This window comes from Mastomys coucha, unplaced genomic scaffold, assembly GCF_008632895.1.
Source record: "Mastomys coucha isolate ucsf_1 unplaced genomic scaffold, UCSF_Mcou_1 pScaffold23, whole genome shotgun sequence".
Lineage (NCBI taxonomy): Eukaryota > Metazoa > Chordata > Mammalia > Rodentia > Muridae > Mastomys > Mastomys coucha.
Genome location: NW_022196906.1, coordinates 64135614 through 64144162, shown reverse-complemented (window position 1 = coordinate 64144162; position 8549 = coordinate 64135614).

Genomic DNA, 8549 nt, shown 5'->3' with positions numbered 1-8549 from the left:
AAAAAAAAGGAAGATCATTCTAGTCAGAAGAGGTACAAGTACCAATTACTAGACTGTCATGATTTATGCTTGTACCTTATGGGACCAACATAAGTCAAGCTGGTTATGCATGAGAACGCAGCCATTGACTGACAAGAGTAGAAGCTTATGACTCATGCCTTGTCTACCCTGAGCCAAGGCAGTCAGTCAACTCCAAGGGGACAAACATCAGTCAAATAAATGACTTGGCAGCCTAAATATTTAACAACTGGGTGATGACTGGAATTTTGACTATTCAATCAGTCATACAGGCATGCTCCCAGAAAGCGAAATAATAAAAACTTAGTGTGGCTTATCTTTTCATAGGAGCCACTCATTCCTCACATATTTGTTGAGTGCCTCTTCTGTTGTATCCACTCTGATTAGTGTTTGGAACACAATAAGAAAAGACAGCAGTCACATCGGGGTGACATTTCCTCTTAAGACCCCTTCTTTTCTATCTTATCTATATCTATCTCTAGGCATTTTTCCTTAGTGACTTTTGGCCAGCATCCCAAAGACAGGGAATGTGACCTGCCCTATTGCTATTTTAATCCTAATATTTGACACAAATTCACTTTATTGCTGCAAAATCTCAATATCTTACATACCTCATTAGCTCCAAAGAATAATTGACTCTACAAAAAAACCGACAGATTTTCTATCGGGTCAGTAGAAAAAAATCCATGCGATCAAAAATATTTGCTGTGGTGCCTATCTCAACTTCTAAGGTTAAGAAAACTGTTTTCGCAAACATCTGAAAGCCAAAGACCACCTAAAACAAATGTAGGCAGGCTCGACAGGAACAAAGTCATACATGAATAGGAAACGCCACCCAGAGAGAGATAACCTTGGACAACTGAGCTGCTTTCCCCTGTAGTCTTTCTATGGATAATTTTACAATTCCCATGGCTTTGATATACTAAAGCCTTAGACAGCAAATAGATGACAAACTTACTTTTACGATCATTTGTCATAGGCTTGGGATGGGGAGGGGATAAACTCTTGACAAATACCAAGGACTCCTTTATTCTTAACTCCCCTTTATTGTCAAGGACTCCTTTATTCTAATGCAGTAACTTCTGGAAACTTCCCTTTTCAAGGATTCCTTTTCAAGCACAACCAATAATCTACAATCAGCTTTGTAATCTCTTCAGGAGGCAAGACCTTCTCTGCTTTGGAGTTCTGAACATAAAATGAACAGTGGAATTCTTACAGTAAAAGGAACAAAAATTTTCATTTGTTGGTTATTAATCGGACTGTTAAAATTCTATCTGGCATTTGCTATTTACTGAGATGCCAATAGTGACTCATTGAAATGACTGTTAACTTTAGAAACTAAGAGCTCAAATGGGTTTTAAAATTTAAACAAAAAATGATGGATGTGAATATTGGCCTACATGTATCTATACGTATCACATACATGTTTGGCTCCTGTGGAGGCCAGAAGAGGGCATCAGATCCCCTGGAACTGGAGCTGTAAGCCATCATGTGGGTGCTGGGAACCAAACCTGGGTCTTCTGGAAGAGCAGCTGATGCTCTCTGTGCATCTCTCCAGGCCCTGAAATAGGCCTAAGACACAGCTATTTCACCCCCCAAGCAGCTTGAATATTCTTAGTGACTGTGCATCTCTCCAGGCTCTGAAATAGGTCTAAGACACAGCTGTTTCACACCCCCAAGTAGCTTGAATATTCTTAGTGACATCTATGACAACTGGCTGTCCAGCCTTTGCTAAATCAGCTCCAGAGGGATAGGGCATTCACCCCCTTAAAGAGGGTTCATCTCCTCCTCACATCACCTCCAAAGGATCTCTCTTATTCCCATCAGTTTTACCCTCTAGTTCTTAACCATGATGACCATAGTGACACCTCTTGGATTCTTATAGGATGAATCTAATCTCTCTAAATACTTGAAATCTGTTACTACATCCCAAGTGCTCTCTGCAAAACATGCCCCATTCCTCAGAACATGATATTGGTTCTATCAATCTCTTATCAAGAGGTTGCCACAATGAGTCTGTAGAACAACTCTACTTGGGGGGCTGGGGAGACATCTCAGTGAATAAAACCCTTATCATAAAATGTGAGGACTTGGGTTCAGATCCCCAGGGTCCATATAAAGTCCATGAAGGTGGAGACAAGATGTTCTCTGAGACTTGCTGGCCAGTCAGCCTCTCTGAATGAGTGAGCTCCAGGCTTGGTGAGAGAGCCTTGCCCAGAAAATAAGGCAGAGAGCAATTTAGGAAGGTAGGCAGCTTCAACACTGGCCTGTGTTGAACTTGCATACACATGCACACATATGAACATATACGCAGATTCCCCCCACATAATTATTTTTATAACAGATAAAAAATGGTAGATTACCATAGCAACTATACCTGAAACTGAGTGACTTACTTCCCTGCTTTTGTGGCCCAACCTGGGAAGAAAAGTTCCACAGAGGAGTTTACACTGCAGGTGCCACTTATCACAGAATCCATGGCCAGTTAAAGGCCGAGAACCAGTGCTTTGAAGTGCCCCAGCTTGTCCTTTAATGATGCCATAACCAGAATGGAACCCAACAACCAAGGATTCTTTTTATCAGAGAGACATAGACTTTTTCATCAAATCTCAACTCTACTGCTTTTCCTGTCACCCAGGGTTCAGCAAAAACCTCACCTCCTACATGAAACTTGTCACTGGACGGGCTAACATCTGAATTCCCAAGGTCTTTTCTTGAATGCAAGCCTAGGCCAGACGCCAAGCCAGTGGTTCTCAACCTGTGGGTCTTGACCTCATGACGCCTTCATGGGGGTTATCTAAGACCATAGGAAACCATAGACGTTTACATTACGATTCATAACAGTAGCAAAATTACAGTTATTAAGTATCAATGAAAATAATGTTATGGTTTGGGTCAAACAACTATATTAAACAGCTGCAGCTTTAGGAAGGCTGAGAACCACTGCCTGAGCTTTCCCACTCACAGCTCCTCATCCTTGGGCAATGCTTCAGACCTACTTACTGACAGCCTCCTAAGCTACAAGATGCAACCTCTTCTCTTTCACTGGGTAGCTCCGGGTTTCCCACACAAAAGTCAGTAATGTAAACTTATTACCTTAAAAGAAATTCTGTTCTAAACTGTGTGCAGAATACTGGTTCCTAAGCTTTAAAACCAAGCTACAGCCAGATTATGAGACCAGGAAGAAAAAAAAAATCAGTGATGATTTTAGCTTGCTTTTTGTTTGTTGGCATAAACACTGAGACCGAAAGCAACATGGTGGAATAACAGGTTACTCCAGGTCACAGTCCATCTCTGAGGGAACTGAGGGAAGAAACTGAGATGGGAACCCTGGAGGAAGGGCTCCTTCCTGGCTCTCTTGAGCTCAGTTAGCTTTCTTAAACACTCCTGGCCTGTCTGTGGTCCATCACTAACCATGACAATCTTTCTCTTTCAGAGTCAGGGCCCCAGGTCACTCCGACCTGGGCAATCCCTGAGACTCTCTCAGTTGACCATATGCTTCGATTCACCTCCTCCTAGACAAAAAGGAGCTAAGAAGCTAGGGAGATGGTTTGGCAGATAAGATGATTGCTATGCAAGCTTGAGGACCTGACTTTGATCCCCAGAAGCCACACACAAAAACAAAAACAAACAACAACTAGGTTTGGTAGCACTTGCTTGTAATTCTGGACAGGCAAAGATAAGACAATCCTTGGAGTTTGCTGGCCAGTCTGCCTAGCCAAATTGTCAAATGCCAAGCCCATCTTAAAACACAAAGTCGATGTTGTCCTGAGGAATGACATCCAAGGTTGACCTCTGGCTTTCACACACATGTACACTCACACACATGTTCATAAAAATATATAAAATTACAAAATATTTTTAAATGAGAGGAACTAGGACTCCTCTCTCTCTTTCCACAAGCCGAATGTACTGGCCTTCATAACCAGTTTGGAGACAGTGGAGACGGGTAGAAGGCACTGGATGAAATGGGAATGGGATATTCCACCTGAGCCACGTGTTTCCTGGTTTATTAGAGTTTCCTGAATTGCATCTCTGGCTCTGGTTTCTCTCCTACACTCCAGACTGCTGCTGTCCTTGCCTGCTCCTGCCAAATGACCACTGTATATCTACACTAAATATCTCAGTTCTGTTCACCACAGAGTGAATTCCCAAGACTCCCGAGATCTGCTTCTCCTACTGTCTTGCCTAGGCCCACACTTAGCAAAACAAAAGAGCATATCCTTGCATGAAAATTGTTCACAGGAAGAATTTTGAATCTCAGGCACACATATGTACAAAGATTCTCAAAGATTTTAAAAGCCCAGAAAACAAAGGTAGCCCCAACCCCTTTGTCTGCCTCAAAGCAGGCTGTCAATTCCCTTTCAATAAGATGCACTTTTTTTTATGATCATTTATTTCTAGCAGCTTTATTAGTATATAAATGATATTTAGCAAGCTCTCATACTTAAAGACTACAATTTTATAAGCTTGACATAGATGTACAAGCATGAGGCCATCATCCTAAGCAAGCCCGTGCGTGAACCCCTCCATTACTTCCGTGAACCCCTCCATTACTTCTCGTACCTCCTGTGACCTATTGAGGCATCTCCTTTCTCTTCTATCTCTTTGCAGCTACTCTCCTGGCTTTTGATAAGATGCACTTTCTTATCCTGGTGAATCAAAACTCCCTCCCTCCTACAGACTCTTCCTCTAGGAAGCCTTCCCTGGGCTCTTCAGAGACTCAGGAGCCTGCCCTATCTACTCCTGGTTCCTATTTCAATCTTTTCATTGGATATGTAGTAAAATTGCCACCAGCTAACAGGGCCTACTCCCACTGCAGGATTTGAGCTTCCTATTTCTGCTTTGGTTTTCTTGGCAATCCCAATGACAATAGAAAATGAATGCTAAACAGTATTAGTGGGACAAATGAACAGCAAATAATGCTAGTCAACTTTGGTGAGCTGAGAGAGTGGTTTGAATTCAGGCTCAGCACTTCAAGCCTAACTCATCCCAGGACCCTGGGCAAGCCCCCTCTCCCCAGCCAGGATTTATAGAACTCAGAATGACAATAGGACATTCTTCTTAGGCTATTGGGACAATGACATCCAGTAATGGCATCCAGCTGGTGAATCTATTAGGGATGGAGAGAAGGCAAAGTAACTGGGGATGGAGTGTAAGAAACTTGTTTTACTCGTGAAGCATAAATTCAGGCTTGTTTATTGCCCCCATTTGAAAAATGGAAACTGTGTTAAAATAACATGAACCTGGGGACTGGAGAGATGTCCCAGCAGTTAAGACCATTGGCTGCTCTTCCAGATGAGCTGAGTTCAATTCCCAGCACCCACTTGGTAGCTCACAACTGTCTGTAACTCTAGCTCCAAGGGGATCCGACACCCTCACACAGGCATACATGCAGGCAAAACATCAATCCACATGAAATAAAAAAATAATAATTAAAAAATTAATAAATAACATGAATCTGGAGGCTAAGGAGACTGCTCAGTGAAGTGCTGAGGATAAAGATGGGCAGATGAGGCTGTAGCTGGCTAGCCACTCTGGTCACAACAAGTCCCAAATTCAATGAGAGACTTTGTCTTAAAATAATAGTGAAGAGGAAGAAGAAGAAGAAGAAGAAGAAGAAGAAGAAGAAGAAGAAGAAGAAGAAGAAGAAGAAGAAGAAGAAGAAGGAGAGGAAGAAGAAGAAGAAGGAGAGGAAGAGGAAGAGGAAGAAGAGGAGGAGGAAGAGAAGGAGGGGGAAAAGGAGGAAGAAAAGGAGAAGGAGGAAGAGGAGGAGGAGAAAGAGGAAGAGGAAGAAGGAGAAAGAGCTAAAGGAGGACACCTGGTGCGGAGCCCTGCCCTCCACACCTGCATACACAGACAGACTCACACATACATGCAACACTACACACAGAAGAAAGCATGAATTATCTGAGGAACAATTTGCTAATTATATGGCCAGAGACTAGTGGGGTACATACGGGGGCACCACTGCACACATGAAACACTGGTATCTTTCATGGGCACAAAAAGTTGAGAAGGCTACTATTGTTCCCTTTCCCTTGAAACACATCACGACGCTGTAATGAATCCAATGGGACTCCAACGGTTAAGGTCCCAGAGCAGCCCAGCACTCATTAGTGATTCCAGCAGGCGACATGAGCACTAATATTAACTATGGTTCTTAGCCTGGCGGAGTTGTGGAGACGAATGCAGCATCCTGCAGACCAAACACGTATGCTAATACAGGAGAAACTTTCTGGGGGAAAGAAAAAAAAAAAAGCAGCCAAATCTAAGAGACCTGTCAACACCAGGGTCAGAAGTGAAGCAGTAACCAGGAAAGAGCTGAAATCAAAGGCTTGCCACTGCCTCTCCTGCCCACTCTGTTCCGTGGGTGCCCACGGTGGTCACAGCTCCCTCAACAATATTTATAATGAAGGCGCCAATGCTACAAATGTCAGCCCTGATTATTCATAACGCTTCCTCCTGCTCAGATCCACCCTGGGGCTAACAGTAAAAGTACCTGATTCCCAATTCTCAAACACAGAAACCTACTGAGCTTGAAAGGGGAGCTAACTAATAAAGTTTGCATATCCCTAAGAAAAATAGCACTGTCGGAAGAAGAAAAAGAATGGCAAGATTAAACAAAAACAGTCAGCTCGGGTGGAAAATGATAAAAATTTTAAAAGGCAGGAACTTAAATCTATTTTCATTTTTTTTCCTCCTCTCCCTCTTTTTTTTAATGTCCCCCATTCATTTACATTTCAGTGTAAACCATTTGGAAGGAACTGGCTCTCTCATCTGCTGACTGCAGAGCAGAGGGGGTCTGCACACTTGATGGCTGCAGGGTTCTGCTGAGCTCCGCTCATGAGAAGGTAACTTTAAATTGTGGTGAAGGCAGAGATAGGGCTTTGTCTCTGACTCTACTGGGTAAGGTGGTCACCAAGGCTCACAGGGAGGTCTCGCTTGTGCTGTCTGTGCTAAAATCATAGGCCCAGGCTAGTAGCACTGAGATCTAAACCTAAACCCAGGCTCCCTGGTCCCTTGGCTCTATGGCCAGGTCACTCCATTGCCCATTCCTCTAGTGGGCACCCATTTGTGCTGCCTAATCTTGATTGTCACAGGTTCTGGAGTCTCCTAGGAGACACACCTTTGGACCTGTTGTGAGGCACTCTGCAGTGAGCTTTGACTGAGATCAGAAGACCCATCCTGCATGTGGCTGGCACCATTGCAAGGGCTGGCACTTCAGCCTGGCACCAACCTTCATCTCTCAGCTTCCTGACTGCAGATACAATGTAACAAGCATGCACATATACACATCGATTTAAAAACACTTAAGAATTGAAGGGGGGAAACCCCAGCCAGTACCCCATTCCAAACACTAATACCAGGGCAGTCCAAGGCCTCACTCCCAGGCAGGGGTGCCCACAAGAGCAGCAGAATATAATGCAACTTTTCTTACCACATCACCTTTATGGGTTTCTTGTTTGGTTACCCACTGCTGACAAGGCCCAGTGTAGGTGCCACAAAGCAGGTGCTGTGATTTCTACCTCATAGGCTCCCAGTAAAGCACTCTGACTGGTACCAATCCCTAGCGGAAGACAAGTGCTTCAAGACTGCACTATCAGAGCAGGCATAACCAGAGACCTGTTGAGATAACAACATCTGAGAAACCCCATTGCTCTATTCAGACCACTATGTCCCCCTGTGGAAGTACCCACATAAGGTCCGCTCGGCACACAGCTCTTTCCATCTCACTGGCTTGACTGTTCTCACCTCGAATGATTCAGACAATGGGTCTCTTTGACTTCAGTACAGTTTTGCACTGTGCCGTAGGATACTAACCACAGTCTCCAAAGATGGTCACCCAAAGGTCAATTGTATTCAACTGCATTCACATGTACATATGCCCCACCCAGACACATGTGTACACACACAATTAAAAATTAAAAATAATCAGAGTCAAAGGTGGGTGGTCTTTTATAATTATCATACACAGAGCCAGGTATGGTATTATACACCTTTAATCCCAGCAGTAGGGAGGCAGAGACAGATTTGGGAAGCCCAGTCTACATCGTGAGCCCAAAGACAGCTAGGGATACATAGTGAGATCCTGTCTCAATACATACATACATACATACATACATACATACACACAAACACACATACATACACACAAACACATACATACATACATACATACATACATACACACAGAATTTTTCAGAAAAAATAAGAAAGAATAGAGATAGCATATAAGATCTTTGTAAGTCAAAGAGGCAGGTGGACCAGATGGAAGACAGCCATAGGCCAGGCAGGCATCACTACAATGAGCAAGTTCTGTAGTGGAAAGAGAGGAGAGAAAGAGAAGCAGAACAATTTCAGCATTATGAAGAGAGACAGAACTGGAGACAGTGGTGAAGAATAGCCTGATGTGAGAGGCCTGCATTACAATCTGAAAGCATGGTGATATCGGTGGGGGGGGGGAGGAGGGGGGACGGGCATGCTGCCACCAAAGGCATGTCAGCGTCCATGCATCTACTTCAGCAGAG